The sequence below is a fragment of the Eretmochelys imbricata genome, chromosome 27, assembly GCF_965152235.1.
Source record: "Eretmochelys imbricata isolate rEreImb1 chromosome 27, rEreImb1.hap1, whole genome shotgun sequence".
Taxonomy (NCBI): Eukaryota; Metazoa; Chordata; order Testudines; family Cheloniidae; genus Eretmochelys; species Eretmochelys imbricata.
This window is the reverse complement of record NC_135598.1, coordinates 6649900-6669933: the sequence shown is the minus strand read 5'-3', so window position 1 is coordinate 6669933 and position 20034 is coordinate 6649900. Positions and strand designations below refer to the sequence as shown.

The window sequence follows — 20034 nt, the reverse complement described above, 5'->3', positions numbered from 1 at the left end:
GCACCTTTGTGTCCCTGCATCCACCCCCCATGTGGACTTGAAAATAGAGACTGGGAAATGCAAACAGTAAAAAAAGAATTTAAAAGTGAATGTTTCCTGGAAAGGTACACATTTTTGCTCAGGCATTCTTGTTTGTTAAAAATAAGAACGTTATAATGCCAGCCCTGTAACTACAACACTCTGACATCACTCAATAGTGTAAAAAGCTGCCTGAAAACATTGAACTGGCAGCCCAAGCTCAAGTTGTTCCACAATTTGAAGGTGGGGGGGGGAGGACCAGCTGTGATTTTTAACTTACCATTGTCTCTGCGCTTCTTTCACTGCAATTAACCCGGCTGTGTACAAGCAGTTTCTGCGGTCTGAAGCATCCCTCTCACAATATACCGAAGTTCAGTTTTTAAAAACAACATTTTTTGTCCTTGAAATTCCACAAGGATTTTTTCTGTGATCCTGCACTGAGCTATTGGAGAAAACAACTCCTTTTGTCTTGGCTTGTCTTATTCCAGGTCCCTAAACCTCTCCAGGCTGCAGTATCTATGCAGCTCACCCACACTGCAGCAGAAGCCTGGGCCTCTCTTCTTCTGTGGATAAATATGGCAGATTCTTTTGACCAACCATTCACCGGAATGCTTTGAGTAAGCTATATACCTCAACATAAAAACTTCACAGCAATGCTGAAGTTGCAGAAGCGCTACAATAGAAACTCACTAATTTTCACTAATGACTGAGGACCATACTACCCCCTTTCACAGAAATCTGGGAGGAAGAAATACTCCATTAAGTTCACTTCATAGAGTTTTCATAAATTTGTCTTCCACTGGGGGGGGCTGAGGGGGGGGAAGAGAACACAGATTTAGGATGTCACTACTATTCCTCCTTTCAGCCCTACAGAACTTGAAGATGAAGTAGGAAGGAAGTTTGCCTCCACCCTTCCACTCGCTTGGAGGACAATTCAAAGAGAAGATACACATTATTTGCTCTTACAGTTATAAACTGGCATCAACAGAAAGAGCTAATGTAGTAGCTCTAATATGGCCCAACATAGTGTAATCAAAAATCCTAATCAAATGGTTCTTTGATAGTTGATGTGAAATTAGTTTACAAGAATGGGACTACTTGTGGTGCAAAATAAAGATTATTCACATAAACCAGAGCTTCCAGGATTGGACCCTAGTTTCAGATTTATGCCATTTTATCTAATTATTCCTTATTAAATATGAACAGAATAGCAGTGTGTAACAAATTACTCCCAATCTTAGAAATTATGAATAAAGGATTGTACTATAAAACACCCTTTCAATTCAACATTGACTGTCAATTTTAACTTCAGCCCTGACACCACAATACCACTAGTCTACTCTAAACCACAGTCTTTCAGCCAAAAATGTGTCCTTCCCATAAACAGTGAATAAGTGACAACTACTGGATAGTAATAACTGGAACGTCAACAAGCATGATTCATCTTATATTTTTTCATTACTTTTATCAATTTGAGAACGTATACTACTCTATTACATAATTCCCCAGCCATTAGCTCACACAATATCATTCCTATTCAAAACTAAGGTCCCAAGATGTATGCATGTACATAACTATATGCACATGAGCAGTCCCACTGAACTCAACAGGATTACTCATGTGCTTAAAAGTTAAGTAGGGGCGTACATCTAGGCAAGATCAGGACCTACAGGTCACTGCTTGTGGTTGCTACTCATTTGGTAAAACGATGCTTCTGAATTTTCACAAGTAGCAGGGAAAAAGAGGGAGGAGGGGAGGCACTGTCAAATATTTAAGGGCCAAAATATAGCCTATCTGGTAGGAAATCCCTTTCTCTTCAAGAGCCAAAATATCCTTTTTAATATCAAATGTCTTACTGTGGTGGTGGATTTTAAACAAAGGCTTGCTTTATGTAGAACATACACAAAACCAGTACATTCTGCTGAATCTATAGTTGTCGACTATATTCCTAGGAGTGGAATATTCATTCCACTGAAATTATGCACTCTCTCAAATGTGGCACAAAAACCAAGTGGCTTCTAAGTTAGAGGTATTTATTTTATTTTTATACCATTATTGAGGAGAGTGCAAGACTATAAAGTCTGTTTTCTTAAAGATTTATAAATTAAAATTTGATTTTAAAAATGCACTATACTCAGTGTTTGTTTGTCTACCAGCATAAAAAGAAACATGTTTATTTCAAGCTGCATTAGAAACATGCAATAATAAATGCTGGCCAAATAGAAAGCCAAAGTAGCTAGTGAAGTATTTTAAACTATAAGTCTTCTAAAAAGGTATTGCAAACAAGAGGTTTTAAAAATTAAAGATTTCTTTATTTTAAAAAAAATAACTTCATAGTATCACTTGAACACACAGAAATTTGTCACAAGACCCAGTAAAACCAGCATTGTTCTTCCATTAGAATTATATGTCTAATATAGCTCTAGAAGAGCAAACTGGATTCTCCTCTGGCTTATAAGCCAATTACGCCTGGGTGAATTCTGTACTACAGCACATGCGCAGAGTTCATGTCCCACACAGAAAAAAAATTTTCTCTGCAGAAAATACATTCATCCAGAAAAGTGCTGCAGTTATGTCTTTCATCCACCAGCAGCTGCTGTGGCACCAGAACAGAGAGCAGCCATTCCTGGTTGGAAGCAGCCCCAGCTGTGGATATGGAAGAGAAGAGGCTGCGTTCCTCACAGCACTCTGCCCAGGAGGCCAGGGGATGTGGCATGGCATATAGATGGACAGACAATGTAGGGCACATGAGGCTGCTGAGGGTCATAGACTGGGGTTCAAAAGAGCTAGTGTGGAGGGGACAGTCTGGGGCAGGAGCTGAATGGGATTGAGGGTGCAGGGACACAAGGGAATAGGGGCAGATGTGCCTGACTGAACGTGAGAGTCTAGGGGTCAGTCAAAAAAAAAAAAAAAAAACTGTTCCATACTTCTCCAACCCACATGCAATAACTCTCCAAGTTCACACCCATGCTCCTTCACCACAATTACTTCCCTTTTCCTCAGCTCCTCCATTATGCCTGATTCCCCCAAGCCTTTGAACTGCTTCTGAAGAGTGCAGGAAATACGTTTCTGTATTGTAGTTTAAATTAATTATTACTCAAAGTTCTGCAGTAATATGACTAGTAAGGAATCTATTTGTCAAAAAACATTTCCTAATTTTTTTGTCGTCCATATTGTTACAGACATACTTGCTGACAGGTATTTTGAAATACATTACCAAAATAATTGAATCTTGCATGAGTATCTTGTATTATTTTGACAAATAAAATATGCAGAATTTTAAAATATTGTGCGCAAAATTTTTAATTTTTTGGTGCAGAAGACCCCCCAGGAGTAATCAACAAAATTGAGACATCTGATCCTGAAATCAGATCATTGTGTAAGAATGCACACACATGGAGTCCCACTGTATTCAATGGGGTTCTGCATGGGCACCTGGGTCCTCTCATTTCTCCCTCTTCCTTCATATGAATCCAATGTAGATTTCATATTTAAAGTGGTTGATTTTGGGGGTTTTTTTTTAAACCAAAATTTTATTTTATTTTAAAACAAATTTTATTAAAAGATCACAAAAGGAAAAAGACTAGGACAGCTCCATATGATGTGATTATTTTATAAACTTTTTAAACAAGCTCTAACAAGTTCATAATATGCTACAGCTTCACAACCTATTTTATAAGGCCCCAATCCTGCAAACATTTACATAAGTAGTTAATTTTACATACTGACTTTCGTGAGTCTACTCACATATCTGAAGCATTTCCGTGTTTGCAAGATGAAAGCCTAATAATTTGCAAAAGACAGAACCTAGCTCTGTGGGCTCAATCTTGCTCCCACTGACTTCAGTGATTGAACACCTGGCCTGGCATGACTATGTTGCTCTTAGGCCTTTAAATAGCACTTTTAAAGAAGTTTTTATACATTCCTTTTTTTCAAATAAAAACAAACATCAAAAGATGGGACACAATCTCGGGAAAAATGATAAATTTTATCATAATGGTTATAAACCATAGTATCAGTAACACTGTGGAGTTTGAGTATTCTGGATACCACACTGAGCATAAGCAATACACACTGTTATGGAAAGGCAGTTACCGCACACATTAAGGTGATACTTAAGGACACATTTTCAAAGCTTTAGGAATGGATTGTTAGTCTCTAAGGTGCCACAAGTACTCCTTTTCTTTTTGGGAATGGATTTAGCCACGCAGCTCTCTTTGATGCTAATAAAAGTCACACAGTTAACTCCTCCTGTATTACTCTGAAAATCTAAACCCAAAACCTGTTTTGCAAAAGAAAAAACAACACTTACACTCTTTGAGGAATTTAAAACCAACCTTTTTTCATTTTCAGACCCCTAAAAAATTTCAAATGCACATGCAGACCCCTTTGGAAATCTTATGCATAGTCTGCGGACCCCCAGGGGTCCACGAACCACAGGTGGAAAACTACTGCTTTTAAACACACAAGTAGCCGCGTTGACTTCAATGGACGTATTTGCACACACAACGTTAAATATGTTTGTAAGTTTTTGCAGAATAGAGACCTTACTTTAGAAAAACTTCATTGACTATAGTGGACATATTGATGGACCTTTAGCCACAGTAATGTGTATGGCTCATTATTCAAAAGCTATACACACTTATTTCCTAGTAATCTGAAACTTTAAAAGGCTCTAATTGGGTGTATTTAATACTCATTTACAGAAATATGAGATCCATTGTAACCTGGTTCACAGTACATCAATCACTTAAAAAGACAATGTCATGAGTTCTAGTGGTAGCAAATGCAAAATATGGAAGGCAAAAAGGCAGATAGGAATGGCTATAGAGGGAAAGCCAAGCAGTCACTAAAGGTATTGAGTTTATTTTCTAAGCACTGTATTAACTCAACTTCACTATCATATATAGAACATTGTACAGGAAAGTAGTAATAATAAATCTAAATTTTTACACGCAAAATTCTAACCTTCCTTGCACCCTGAAGAGCAGGCTACAGCACTCCTCTGAGCGCTACGTGGAGTGTGGATGACAAGTTTTGGGAGTGTGTATAGCTTCTTGTGTATATGTTGCCTTTGGTGTCTGGTAGTAAGGGAAGCAAACGCAGTATTATTTACTGAGGCTCTTTTAGGAGCAGCAATAAAGAGTAGAGTACTGCATAGTGTGCTTGTCACCAGCCCCCAAGACACCCTATCTACAGCAAATAAGATAGCTCAAGGACCCTTTACTCAGGCATTACCACTCCACTCTTTCCAGAAACTCTCATTCACAAGCCCAAAATTTGCCATATATTGGGATTCTGATTATTCCAAACCACAACAGCCAATATAAAACAGCTTTATAATTGACTTGCCTATAAATCTTACATTTCATTTTATATACACACACACACAGTGGTGTGGTGTCTTTTGTCACTCTAGTAAGAAATTCTAGTGTGGATATAACTGGCAATTCTCTTAAAAACAGATGTTCTTGGCAAAATGCACTCACTTTATTCGCTTGTCTTTACATTTTCACTTCAGGAGATTTTTTTTTTTTTGAAGGTTTATGGTTTTCCTTTCATTTTTCATCCGAACGCTAGTGCTTCAGATCCATCGTTCCAGGCTCCACCTGGGAAATGCTGCAAGCAGGATTCCATGGACATCTTTCCATGTTGTTGTTCTCCCCCTCACTCAATTTCATCCTTGCTACAATACACTGAACAGACACATATCTATGTTCCACTTCCCAAAGAGTATTAACTAACCATTTCAGCTCCTATTACTGAACTCCACCAGATCAAAAATATTTGATCAGCATATTTTGTTTCATTTTCCTTATACTAGTTATTTTTACCTGTGTAAAAAGACACAAACATACAGTTCCCTCACAGCTGGATTACCATATTACATTTCTTCCTGAACTTCCACTCAGAAATGGGTGTTAGACCCTCTTTTTCCCTGGTAAAACAAACATGTAATAGAAACTGTCTCATATCTCATTTCTTTTTACATTTTAGCCTCCAACAATCAACCCAAGAACATCAGTAATAAAAAAAAATTCTGCTGTATTTCTCAATTTGCTCCATACTTTTTATCTTTATTCACACTGTCGGAAGGGTAGGAAAGGAAGATATTTAACCTTTGTTTTCCTTGCATAGCACACAAGTAACAGCTTTTTTGTGTATGTTGTTTTAATGTGAATTCTCTCTGCAGCAGCAAAGTCTCTGGAAATAAAATACACCATCTTCTGACAGCCACTTTTTTCCCTTTGTCTTTATTTTTCCTCCTTGCTTAAGGGGAGGTTTCTCTCATTGTATCATTATGGTTAAACCTATCAGCCTTTAAAATAAATGTATATCATTAAAGACCAACCTTATACCCATTCAATCTGTTGTTTTAAGGACATTTAGTTGATATTTTAATTGAAAAAAAATGTTCTTATTGATACCATTTTAGTAAATTAATCTTATTAGCCTAACACTTACTACACTACTTAAATATATAAATAACCACGAATTATTAATGTAAGCTTCAAATTATTGATTACAAATTGATATCACTGATCCAGTAGCCATCTATTTGTCAGAACTGGTACTACTGGTCCTCATAACATATTGAGCCAGTCTCCATACAAGAGGTGCAGTATCTGTGGAATTGACAGTCCCTCTTTATTTTGGTAGAAGGGATCCAGCCCCCATGTGATCAATTCGCTGTCAGTACCACACTATAAAGGTATTTTTGAACCAGTCCCTATTAATACAAATCTGTGTGCGTGTACCATTTACCACCCCCATGGGCTCCCTGATGGATCTGGTCGCCAGTAGCGTCACTCCCATAGGTGCGAACAATGCGGTCCTTGTCAATACCATTTCAACCCAGTTATCAACGCACCCCCAGCGTGACTGACCCAGGCTCAGTCATATCAGCCCGTGCCTTTGCCATTGCCCCGCTCTCTGCGCTGCTAAGCCGGTCCCCCTCAAAAACGCCGGGAGCACCGCCAACCTCCTCCCCCACCCATGTGCTGCACAGTCTTTCCCCCCCACCCGGTGGGGGGGAGGGGGTGATTGACGCGATTTCCAGTCACACATCAATAACAATGTCGCCACACAGAGCCCGATATGTCACAGAGGATCGCGACACACACCCACCCCAATGGCTACGCCGCCAAGTCCCCGCACCCCTCCCGCCTCCGACGATGCCCACGCACCTCTTCCCCCCCCCACTCCCATCGACACACACCGCCTAACCCCCCCACACACACACACAGACCCCCCTCCTCCCCGCCTGGCCCCGGCGCCTCCCCCTCAGGATTCGCTGCCCTTACCTGGGGCGGCGGAGCGCGGGCTCCGACGTGAGGCTGCTCTCCGAGTCCGGGCACCTCCCTCTCACCACATCCCCTACGGCCCCCGGGAGCCTTCCCTGCTGGGGCGGCGGGCCGGGGACAGGGTGGCTGTTCTTACCCCTCACCGGCTCTCGCGCTCCACCGCAGCGGTTACCTCAGCCCCCCCTCCCGAATTATAAAACACCCCAAGGCTCACCCTCCCTCCTCCGGATCCCCTCCCCGCAGAGCGCGAGGGGGCGGGCGAGCGCGCGCGCGCGGTGTCCCAAAGGAGGGAGCAGCAGCCCCTTTGCGCCTCGCGCCTCTGGCCTCGCGCCCGCCCGGCGCGCGTCCGCGCAGCCAACTCGCCCCCGAGTCGCGCGCGAGAGAGCGAGCGCCGGCTCCCTTCTGGGCTCGCGCGCTCGGCTTGGGGAGGGGTCGGGGGGAGTGAGGAAGGAAGCTCAAGCTACGCCTCCCTCCCTCCCTCTCTCGCCCTTACGCGAGCGAGGGCGCACGCGCTCTCCCAGCCTCTGTGTGTGTGTGTAATGCACTGGAGGTGAGCCGCGCGCGGACCAGGCGGGGTCTGGTTAATTATTCACGAGGGGCGTTACTATGCAAATCGGCGCTCCTCCCTGGCCCCGGCACCCTGCATAGCGTGCAGGAGGGACCAGTAATTCTTCAGGAAGGGCGGGGTTATGCAAAACAGGTCGTCCTTCACCTCCCTTCCATGCGTTGCTTTTGCACCTGGTTTCCATCTCTGTTCTGTATTCATAACTAGGGGGAAGGAGTTAATTTTTAATTAATTATATATTAAGTACCGCTATGATTATTGCATGTATTAGACCAAGGTCTCTATCTATGAGTGAGTTGGGGGCTGGGTTGAAGAAGCACAGAAGACATAAGCAGGGAGCATGCAATATTAAGCAAGAGGGGAGCTCGCAGCCTGCTCTGTGCACGCCTCTCATCTGAAGTGGGTGTAGCGTTGCATGATGTTCATGTCAAGTCAGCAGGATAACTTTTCCAGCAAGGAGGGGGTAGGTCTTTGAAGACAGGTCCACTTTCGGGATTTTCTTTTACGAAGAATTTGGGATTCTAGAATACTCTATCATGAAACCCACCTTTTTCTCTGTGTTACTATAGTGCATTCTTACTCTTTTCTCTCTGCAAAGGATTTATCTGTGCAAATGTGTGCGTGCAATGCATTACGCACGAAATACATACTTTCTGCAAGGTGGTTGGTTGTGCAGGGTTTGTTTTGTGGAATGCATTTGGGATGTATCTGGTGCATTTTTTCTACAATGCATTGGTCAGAGCTGCAACTGATACTGTCAAAAATTAGCTGCTACTGAACCAACAAAAGAAAAGGATGTGACTCAGCGGAAAGATTCCGGCTCCAGCAGAGGAGAGGGATTTTATAGAAGCAGGACCTGCACACAGTTTTTGGGTGAATTCTGTTTTAGGGGATAGAGCTTCAATAGCTTATATGTCCTTCAGCTCCTCCAAGAGGACAGAATGGGTTAAAGCTTTTTTCGTTTTAAACCCTGATTTTTGGAAAGAACGAGGGATGAATGGAGGAATTTTTCAGTGATGGCACTATTAGGCAGTGGAAATACAATAATTTCAACAGCTAAAAAATTATGTACAGCCAGAGGTGAAAGTAAGCCGGTACGGCATACCAGCAAGAGCCGGTGCGCCATAGTGGAACCAGCTTTCCCAGACGGCAATTTAAAGGCCTAGGGTAGCGGCGGCAGCGGAGCTCTGAAGGGGATTTAAAGGGCTGGGGCAATAGTGGCTGCCTGAGCCCTTTAAATGCCCGCTGGAGCCCTGCTGCCCTTAGCCCTGGGGTAGAGGTGGCAGGGCTCTGGCAGGGATTTAAAGGGCCGCAGGGCTCCAGCCACCGCTACCGCCCCGGGCCTTTAAATTCCCTCTGGAGCCCTGCTGCCAAAGCCCCAGGGTAGCAGTAGCGGCAGGGCTCCGGAGGCGATTTAAAGGACCAGGGCGGTAGCAGCGGCTGGAGCCCCAGGGCCCTTTAACTCCCCGGCTGAGCCCTGCTGCCCAAGCCCTGGGGTAGTGGCGGTTTGGCTCCGTTGGGGATTTAAAGGGCTTGGGGCTCCAGCAGCCGCTACCACAGCGGAGCCCCAAGCCCTTTAAAGCTCTGCCAGAGCCCCGCCGTATCAGTGGCAGCCAGGAGTCCCCAGGGCTCCTCAGTGATTTAAAGGGCCCAGGGATTTAACGCCCTGCCCCTGCCGGTTGAGGCCACGCCCCCTGCTCAGGACTCTGGCATACTAGTAGGTCCTTTAACTTACTTTCACCCCTGTGTACAGCTCACTCTAAGTAGAGCCTTCCTTCTACCATATATAGGATGCTACTGGTTTATGTAAGACAACTATACAATAACAGGCACCAAATAAAATGTGATGTTTTCAAAGTAAGATAAAGTCTTTAATAAAAATAACTTACATTCTTTAAAATATAACAGGGACACTGGTCATATCTGTCCCTACATTTAGGTTTTGTAAAACAAGCTATAGCAAACCTAATACAAACATTATCACATTATTTTCAAGGTCCAATTAAAACATTTAGCAAAATATTGCAACCAAAATGCTGCAAAGCATAGGCTATATGATGAAATCTGAAGAGTTAATTTGCATTATTTTATTGGCCAAGCTGAGTGAAATGCAAATACTAAAGTAGCAGCATAACTAGTGAAAAGTAAACTAGATTTTTAAAAATTCTCTAGGGTATAATACTAATATATTAACTGAAGAAAGGACAGAGTTTTAGTGGATTTTTCATCTGACCATGACTCTCTAAAATAATCAATCACAAAAAGTTTAATCTTATTCATCAGGAAAACATTCTTTCTAGTCCCAGCATAAAACATGTTCCCCTTAATTAAATTAATTGTAAGTGTTCTACACTCTCTTGGGATGTCTTGTCAAAGCTTCTAGGTGCAGATTACTTGCCTCCATCTGACTGCAGAAAGGTTAAGAGCTTTACATCACCTCTGTCCCTTGTGCCAAAGTTAATGACCAAATAAATTAAGCAACAGGGTGAACTGCAGTTATGAGCTGAGTGAATTATTTGCACAAAAGAGAAGTAATTATAGTTAAAACAATCCCAGTTAGTTTGAAACTGTTAAAAACAAAATATAGATACATCAGTTTTTGTTATCAGTATATGAGAACTTCTGGCTGGTAGCATTAGAGCCTACCTCCTCATATTTCTGGAATTAAGGAGCTATCAGATTGGGTGCACATGCATTCAAGTCTCTGGATTTTGCCTCCTGACTGGGTGATTTCCTTTCACTGACTATAATATAATTTAAAACAGCACCAAATCAACACCTTTTAAAAACATTAGGGAAATCTTCCAAAAATCCTTCTGTCTAATTCTACAGCAAAAAAGTGTGTTCTTTAATTGTTTCTATATAATTGTGTCATGTCACATTATAGTCTTTGGAGTCCACATGTATTAAAAGCAAATAACTAGCCAGAATTATTCCTTTTTCCCTTATAAGGTGTACTTGCATGGCAAATACACACTTTGCATACTGTTGCAGTTATAGTGTTTAGGAGTAATAATACTTCCACCTACAAGAAAATATTCTCAGATGTGGTGTTAATTGCTTGATATCACTATCCATATTTTTTTCTGAAAAAAGTAAACCATGTTTCAAGACAGACACATTGCATAAGAAAGGGAGGCCCTGTCGCTTCAGGCCAGCTCCTGCTCCCACTGCAGAGCTGGAACTTGGGGCGGGGGTGACAGTAAGGGCATTGAGTGGGATCCAGAGAGAGACTGGCAGGTTTGCACTCAACCTAGCCGTGCTGCTCAGAGCAATGAAAAACTGTGCATCCTGGGCACCGTAGTTAGACTGACCCAAGCATTCCAGTTCCACTTCACTACTATGTGCCCCCCCCCCCCCAGCATCGGGGACAAGGTTAGAGGGACAGGCTGACAGGGAGAGGCTGCAGTTTAGGACTACACCAGTGCCTTCTGTAGACACAGCGAGGTCAACGGAAGAATTCTTCCATGACTGTAACTACGGTATCTCAGAGAAGTGGATTACCTTCAGGACAGGAAAACCCCTTCTGCTGGTACTGCGTAGTTAGGCTGCTGTACCGTAGACATCTCTATAGGCTCTAAATTCCAGATCTAGGTACATAACCCAACAGTTCTGCATCTAAGTCCCAATTTTGGTTCCACTGCAATCCACAAAACTCCTACCGAATTCTAAAGCCTAAATTCACTCAATGCCTAACTTTTCAAAGTAAAATGTCCCTAGGCACCTGTGTTTCAGCCTCTAGGCATGCACACTGCTGCCTCTCTCTATGCGTCCAAATGCCTGTCTACTGCCTGAGCCTCAGAGTGATCCACAAATGAGGGGAAAATAGACACTCAGCTACCTAAGACATACGCAGGGCCTACGTATTGGCTCGGGTCCCCCATTCAAAATGTAGCTGGAGGAGGTGGTGTCGTCCACCTTGTAACTTTGGAGACTCAGGTTCAATTCCCCTATCGCTGCAAGTGTGGAGGAGGGAGAAGGGAGACCCTTGTTCAAGTCCTACCTCTCCAAAGAGTACTCTAACCACTGAGATGGACCTGTGCCTGCCAATAGTGCGGGGAGGGAGCAGAGCGAGGGCAGCTGGCTTCAGCAGTGTTATTGAGGAGGCTCAGTCTGTGTGAGCATGCTCAGTACAAGCCAAGCAGCAAATGGGGGAGGGATGTGAATGCCCCCCAATGCGTCTCCTCTTCACTGAGCTAGGGGATGTTCTGATGTGGGGTTCAGTCAGCCTCTGCTGTTGAAGCTATTCCATTCTGGATAAAGAGTGACAGGACCAGGGGGACTGGACTGGGGGTCTACAGCATCATTCTGTCTCATTCTGGTCTGAGAGGGAGAAGGATATTGCTTCTTAGATATCTGAAACCCCTACATCAAGAGACAGACTTTTTTTTTTTTTAAATAAAAACACAAGTATGCCAAAGGAGCATCTCTCCATATTTGACTCTAGGAAATGTGAGTAATTAAAACATGTAAGAAAATATAGGCTTTACCTCCCATGTCTACCCACTTATGAAAGATACAATCCAGTCATAGTAAACATTTAAGGAAGAAAATTTCAGATCAATTCTATTATTATTTAACAATGTATTCTTAAATACCAAGATATGAACTTCCCTCCCACCTCCACCAGTTCAAAATGGTCCAGGTTTGGTGACCTGCAAGGTGCATCTATTTGTGGAGCCTGCTACGGAAGTGGGTTTTTAGAGAAATTATTATTCATAGTATAGCACCCAGAAGTCTCAGTCACAGACCAGGACCCCATTGTGCCAGGAAAAGATGACAGTCCCTGTCCCAAAGCTTACAGTCTGAAGTATAGAAAAAGGACAACAGCTGGAATTATATTTTTAAGAGAGGGGGAGATTTTTATTCAGCAAGCTGTTTAATTAGCCTGGTGCCTTGGATAGGTGCCTCTTTATTTTTGTATCTAAATAAATAATGCAAATAATTTCAAGATTAATTATGCAAATAAATTGGCATATTATGTCCCTTCTTCCACCAGTGTTCTCTTCTGACAGGATTGCCCCTCTGCTGAGTGGTAGCAGATGCTGGGGCCTTGCACGTTATCTTTCCACTGGAGGAGAAATCAGCGACATGGAAGCTGGGTATATATTCTCACTGTAACTAGATTTAACACATTCACCAGTTCTGGAACAAGATGATCAAATAGCATACAGAGCTATTCTCAGCCCAGTACTAACATCTGGTAATCTGGTTCCCAGATTAGCAACTCTGCTTCAAGGATTGACTCTACTCAGAGACCATTGCGAAGAGCAAACTTCTGTTTTCACAGCTCTATCTCCCCAAATCTTTGTATAACCGAAGACTAAAAACTTACTTGCATGCTAAGAAAAATAATTGGGGAGATTACGTGCAACAGCGCTACGTGGTGATGCCTACCATAATCAATATATAAAACATGCAACACCAAGCAATCATGTTCACAATATAAAGCAAATAATAGCTACTCCCAATTCCATCACACAGTAGATGGAGAGGGGAAAAAAACAAAACAAAACAGTTTTAACCCAAGTTAAAGCAAATATTTGGCCAAAAGATTATTCTTGCACTGCACTCTGGAGGTCAGTAATCTGAGGCTCTGGGCATCCTCCACAGAGGTTTGAATTCCACAGCAAGAGATCCTCCAGAGAAAAGGCCCTGCTTTTGGTTCTCAAAGGATTGCCAACAAGAATAATAGTGCAATGAATGACTGGGTGTGATAAAGGGTGTCATGTAATGTAATCTAATGTTTGTTTTGGTAGCAGCAGACGAAGATTATATTTTATGTAGGATAATTATATCCTACAGCTATTTAACCCTTCCTCCCCACCCCAAAGTGCTACATAACTCTCTCTGATGTTCTTTCTTTATAGATAGATTACATAGAAAACCAGAAATATGTATCAGCCTCAGGGTGAAATTTCGTAGTCTGTTAACAAAGCTCCCATTATTAAATAAGTAAAAAAGGAAGAAGAAGAAGAAGAGTGTATCCAATTAAACGGCAGAGGGAATTTAGAGCTATAGAATGTACTTATGCAGATCAAAATTTGGCAGGACCACCAGGCTTAATACCCTTACTCTTATAAAAGGTACCATGGGAGTTTAATGATTACAAGTGATCAAGATAACATCTCATCTGAAATAAGGCACCTCCAGCATCACACTGGGGTATTCTTTCAGCACCAACAGAGATGGAAGAGAATTACATAAAGGGATCACAAACAAACATCTTTATAATTGTACCTTTTGCTTTATTGATGTTACAGAACTATTCACAATATTCTTTATACTTGGTATAGATACTGTGTTTAATTACTGCAAATGGCCACTATAGAGATTTTACTGGTAATCACTGCATCTGATGAGTTACTAACATCACTTTCTACGGCACCTGGATTCTTCTCGAATCTAGTGATTAAGTTGCAAAGGATAAAGTTGTCAATTTAATTAATACAAATATGCAGCTTTGTGGTAGTCTCAGTAAACCTTTATGTTTATTCAGAAACAAAGTAATCATTTCTAAACCAGAAATTGGTAAGGTCACTCTTGAACATGTCATCTAAATAGCTATATCTGAAGAACACTATGTAAAGCCAGGCTCTTCCCTCCCCAAATAAACACAAATCTTTTCACCATCTGCAACCAAATCTCTTGGGTTGTGATCTGATGTCCTCTCAGAAGCTAAGCCAGGAAGGGCCTGGCTAGTAGTTGAATAGGAGACCACCACAGAATACAAAATTCTGAAATATCAAAGACACAATGGGCCTGATTCTCCAGTTCTCCAGTGCTTGTGTAATAACTTAACCCTGTACAAAATTGGTGTAAGAGACTACTGAATCAGAATCTACCCTGGGCACAAGTTATCAAACAAGGTGCAAGGTTTTTACAATATTACAATATTTACAATACTAATTTTACAATCTAGTAATATCTAACTATAACAAATGTTTTATGATCATCCTGTACCAGGAATTCTTAAGACTACAGATTCCAAGACTATACACATTTCACAAATCAATGAAATAAAGATGGTGAATAATTAAATAAGTGTTCTAGGGTGTTAGCCATAGACTCAAATACCCACGTTTAACTCCCTGCTCCGTCACAGACTTCCCATGTGACCTTGGGCAAGTCACTTTAATCTTTGTTCCTCAGTTCCAGACCTGTAAAATGGGGATAATAGCATTTCCCTACCTTACAAAAATGTTGTGAGGCTAAATACATTAAAGCTTGTGAGGCATCAGATACCACAGTAATGAGGACCATTTCAATACCTAATAAAGGGAAGACAAGACATTTAAAGTTCACTGTTCAGAAGTTTAATAAGACCCAAGTCTGTCTTATAAAAACTGTATTTTAGAAGCATGGCTGGTTCAAGCCATTTTCACAAAAAGAAAATGCTTTGGTTCATTCAATTTCATCATCATCACCACCACCATCACCCCTCCCATAACTGCATTGGTTGTTGGGGCACCATCATTGATGATCAACCAACCAATTGTCTCAACCCCTGACAATTGTGTGTCAGTGCTTGAGTCTCCGCAAAGTCCATTCCTGTCCACTTTATGTTGTCAATCCATCTCTTCTTCTGTCTACCTCTTCTTCTCTTCCCCTGTACTGTCCCTTGGAGGATGATCTTGGATAGGCCAGATGATCTTGTTACATGGCCGTACCACTTCAGCTTCCGCTTCTTCACGGTCATCAGGAGGTCTTCATATGACCCAGAGCATTGAGTGATGATGTTGCAGACCTTCATTAGTGACGTGGTCGAAGTAGGAGATGCGCAGAATTTTACGGAAACATCTCGCCTATATTACCTGTATTTTCCGTTCAAGTTCTGCCGTAAGGGTCCATGTCTCGCATGCATACAGAAAAATGAAGATGACCAATGTGTGCAGCAGTTTCAGCTTGGATTCCTGGGAGATGTCCTTATTCCTCCAAATTGGCTTTAGCTTTGCCACTGCTATTTAAGCAGTTCTTGCCCAAATTTCTGCCTTGGATCCTTCATCAGTGATGACTGCCCCCAAATACTTGAACTGTTTCACTGTCTCCAGCTCTTGTCCACCTACATTGATATTTGAGCTGATCCCATCACGTTTGTTTGTCATCAGCTTGGTTTTCTCTGCACTGATTTCCATGTCATATTTTGCAGAGGTGTCATCCAATCGTTTCACAAGGTTGCAAGTTCATCTTCGCGGCCTGCCAGGCCATCAATGTCATCAGCGAACCCAAGAGTTGAGATTGTTTGTCCCCCCGTGCTGAGTGTGCAAATGTGATCTTCTAGGGCATCAGTCATTATGCGCTCCAAGTAGATGTTGAACAGTGTGGGTGAAAGAAGGCAGCCTTGCCGGACTCCAAAAGTGGTGTGAAACCACTCCCCTATTGTGCCGTTGACGAGAAGTGTACTGCTGGCCTTGGCACACAGTTGTTTAATGGTCAGAATAAGCTTACGACCAACATTGTACTACTACTTCTTCATTAAACTTATTTCTGCCAAATACAGTATAATTCTTAGCTATGATGGAATAAATGGTATTTAGTGCAACTGGTGAAACAGCCCCACACATTCCATTAACCTATAACAGTGTGAAGAGAACATGTCAAACTCTTTACCAGCAGAGTATGCCTCCCCTTCAAATCCTATATTAAATCAATACAGATTTTCTTTATTTCTTGCCTGAATCAAAATCCAAAGCACGAGACAAGGACAGTAGTCTGAATAATTATCTTCATTAACTCAACAGCAGCATTCCCCTGGCAAACTGTGGAGTCTTGTCGGAAGCAGAAACAGCACACTCATTCTTACTGGAAATAACAGTACTGAAAGGCTATTTTCCCTGTATCCATATTTTGTAGACTAATCTTGAACCCACTGAAGTCAATGGGAATTTTGCCACGGGTCTGGCCTTTAGAGAACAATTTAAATAAGCAAGGCTTACAGTAATAAAACATATTAAGTACCCAAGCTCACAAAGCGCTGAGCACCACCTGCAAGGTCTTGTAATCCCCCAATTCCCATTGAAATCAATGCGAATGAGACACACTTGGTTCCTGGCAGAACTGGACCTTGCAGCAGGATAGAAGGAAGTACACTGTTTTTGGAAACCACTGTTCAGAGTAAAATTTCATAGAAGAATCCACAATAATTTTTCCATGTGATTAGATGCATCCTTCAATCCAGACTTTAAATCTGTTACCCAGTTTTGTGTGAGAACATTTCAAAGGCACTGTTCCTCTCTCCCACAGATCTCCTGGCTCGGATATACTGTGCCAGGAAGACATCATCATCATCAAGCCACAGGAAAGCTCCCAATCCACATTTCATGGCATTCCTAAACTATGCACTCCACCCTGATTCATTTTAGGAAACTGATAAGACAGCTGTAAATACACCATGTAAAACTCTCTCTCATATTACAGACCAGCTGGCAGGATCTGCACTTTATTTTTTCCCCCCCATGGGAATAAAGAATGTTGTTTATTCCATTTTTAAAAAGGCATTGAACTAAAATGTATCTTTTTCCTAATTAACCCAACTGGTATTGTTAAAATAGGTGTGTACTTGTACTCATCTAACGCTTGTGGCACCTTAGAGACTAAAATTTATTTGAGCATAAGCTTTCGTGAGCTACAGCTCACTTCATCGGATGCATCCGATGAAGTAAGCTGTAGCTCACGAAAGCTTATGCTCAAATAAATTTGTTAGTCTCTAAGGTGCCACAAGTCCTCCTTTTCTTTTTGCGAATACAGACTAACACGGCTGCTACTCTGAAACTGTCATCTAACACTATGGCCTGCAAAATCAGCTATATGCAAAGGACGTTCTTATTATGAAAGGAGTGGTCTTTTCCTATTATTAAATTGTCTGAATTTAAATTGTATTTATTTCCCAGTTCTATCAAAAGGCAGTGTCATAAATACTGTTCTTATTCAGTGCTTACTGTCGCCATTAATACAGTTCTCATTTGACAGCACCACACCACAGGGTGGTTTGGCTCTGAATCTACAAAATGCACACATTACTAGCCAGTACAGTCATTGAATGTTAACTACCATGCTTGTACACATACAGGTCTGCAGCCATTCCGCCTGTGCTATGATCCCAAGAGCTCTCACAAGCTAAATAGGGTCAGGCTAGACTAGTACTTGATCAATTGATTGGTCCTGCTTTGAGCAGGGGCTTGGACTAGATGACCTCCTGAGGTCCCTTCCAACCCTGATATTCTATGATTCAATCATTGGGAGCTTTCCAGGGAAAGTTTTGGGGCTGGAGGAAATATGGATAATTCACTGGATAGCAGTCTTCCTTTTGAGTCAGAGGGGAAAAAAAAAAAAAAAAAAAAAAAGCCTCCACCTGGCTTCAGATAATATTGTCCTTATGCAGTTGAAGGTGCAACATTTTTGTGGAAGCTGAGAACTACCAAAATTGGTCTTGACTAGTTAGGGTTACTAAAAAAAAAATTTCATGGCAATTTTTGCAAGATTAGGGATGTCTTGACCAAAAACCTCACTTTGGCCAATACATTCTATTCTTTTACATTCCTCCTGAAGTTTTAACTGGATCTGGTGATTCTTCTACAATCCTATCTTAGATTCTTGTATATTGCTACCGTGCACTGTTAAACAGTTCCTATGTTTCACCTAAATATGACTGCATTTCAGTGATCGATCCCTTTGCTAGGCCATACTGTTTATCACTTTGTAAAGCAGTTTGGAAATGAAAACCTTCAGGGTGAACAGTGCTATAGACATATCAGATTATATTAAGCAAACCTGAGTTACATTTGCAAAGTTAAAGGTTATGCCATTGATGCTAAATTTGTAATTTTCTTTTAATTGTGTTCTTACTCTGATTGATCCTAAATGACTGTTAGTAGTTATCTCAGCTCTTGTACCCTTCCTTTGTATTATTCTTTTCACTGACATTTTACAGGGGCACATACATGAAACAGCAGTTTCCTCACCCAAATCCAGATGTAATGCCTGTAGCCTTTATTCGGCCTGCAACTGAAAAAGTTTGATGGTAGGTTCACCACCTACAAAAGGACAGCTTTGAACAGCAACATTGCATCTGGTGCTACCGGGCTAGTTGTGTGCACATTAAAGGATTATTTAGGTCTGTAAGAAACCCAGAGATCTCTCTGGACTATTTGCATTTAAACATTTATGGGGATGGATGGGGTGGGAAGAAGCTTACGTCACAGTTTTGGTCCCTTTTAAGTTATTACAAATCTCAGCCAAAAGCACTGTCACTAAGCCAAAACATTTCTGCTACTACCTGCCTCTAACATGAGCCTAACTCTTGAGTTACAGAAGTGAGGAGTGTTGAATATGCAGCACCACCTTATGAAGGAGCTCCACAGATTTGGGTGAGGTCAGGTCTGGGGAAGAAGAGGGCAGAGCAAGATACTAGAGGTTCTCCACAGCTCTGTCGCCTACTCAGATCAGGGATTTCCAAGGTCAATCCCATTGGGAGCATCCTTACTTCCTGCAGAGTCCCCTCCATAGCTGCTTTAGAGCAACTACAGCGGTCCTCAACCAATGGCAGCGTAGCTCTTCCATCATGTGTATGCTGTCCTGTATCAGAGAGAGGCCCCTGTCCTTGCACAACAGCTACTCACGCCAGTGATCCCCTATATCTGAGAAACCTCATCTCCTGCAAACTCCATGGCCCTCCCACACCTCTTACCTGAGGGGATGCTTCCAAGCAAAGCTTTACTTGTGGAGTTTTGCAAGTTATCTTGGCCTTTGGTCTTTCCTCTGGGAGTCGGTAATCCAGTGCAGATTTTTCCACTGTTTTGTTCACAGTTTATTTACTCACTGCCTCCATGTTCCATAGTAGATTGAGCCCAGGATAGTTCAGGACTTTATCACATCACTTGAGCCTGATGGCTCATGCAAATACCTTTGTCCATCCTAGTTTTTCCTTCTGGGACTATTTTTTTCCATAATATACATCTTTTAACGTTAAAGCTTGTTAAGGAAAAACATATCTGAACAGAATAAAAAAATAAGCAAGTGCTAAAATATCTGCAGTGCTGGGGAGATGCAAAAACTCCCAAATATACTGTACCCAGTATTCAAATTGTTTTCAAGCAGCTCCACACATCTTTATTCTAGACACTTTTATGCCCAGAGAATTGTCCTGAT

At 41.8% G+C, this 20034-nt stretch overlaps 2 protein-coding genes across 2 annotated transcripts in view; one reads left to right on the top strand and one right to left on the bottom strand.

Moving 5' to 3' along the window:
• Window positions 1–7816, bottom strand: part of TANC2 (tetratricopeptide repeat, ankyrin repeat and coiled-coil containing 2) — a 713500-nt gene extending 705684 nt beyond the window's left edge. The window contains exon 1 of the mRNA XM_077806150.1: window positions 7323–7816. The gene's annotated coding sequence lies outside the window, so the exon portion shown is untranslated. The remainder of the gene's footprint in view (window positions 1–7322) is intronic.
• The window catches only part of MARCHF10 (membrane associated ring-CH-type finger 10), a 162842-nt gene that overhangs the window by 13703 nt on the left and 129105 nt on the right, over window positions 1–20034 (top strand). The window lies entirely within an intron of this gene.